This window comes from Penaeus monodon, chromosome 15 (assembly GCF_015228065.2).
Source record: "Penaeus monodon isolate SGIC_2016 chromosome 15, NSTDA_Pmon_1, whole genome shotgun sequence".
Classification (NCBI taxonomy): Eukaryota; Metazoa; Arthropoda; class Malacostraca; order Decapoda; family Penaeidae; genus Penaeus; species Penaeus monodon.
The window spans coordinates 39710934-39711391 of NC_051400.1; the positions used below are offsets into that span (position 1 = coordinate 39710934).

The following is a 458-nucleotide window of genomic DNA, read 5'->3' on the forward strand; positions in this document are numbered from 1 at the left end:
ATGGAGGGAGGGTCCAAGTTATTATTTTATACAGTATCGCAAAATTTTTAGTCTGTTGATGCTTGCGAAACTGTATTGAATATTAAATATTTGGGAAACACTAATTCCCTTTAATGTTAGAATAATATTCCTTGATAATGATTTCCTATAAATTGATAACAGAAAAAAAATATGATAAACGAAGATAAAAGAAATGATCAAGCTGTAACTGAATTTCAGATACTTTTTTCAGTGTCTCCTCTATGCCATTATGGCCGGATGATGTTAACTGGTATTTAAAACACCTTGTCCCCTTGTTAATCACTCGGCTCTAAGCTTTTTTCATTACGTCATGATACTCCAATACCAGACCCTTTGGATTAGTGCCCCCGAATCAGTGAAATCTCAAGAACGAGTGAATGAATATGATACACACTTATAACAGCAGGGGAGACGTGTGTGTGTGTGTGGGGCGGGGT

General features: G+C 36.0%; 1 protein-coding gene across 30 annotated transcripts in view; it reads left to right on the top strand.

Moving 5' to 3' along the window:
* Positions 1-458, top strand: part of LOC119582032 (eukaryotic translation initiation factor 4 gamma 1-like) — a gene marked incomplete at its 3' end in the record, with an annotated part of 189642 nt that overhangs the window by 177315 nt on the left and 11869 nt on the right.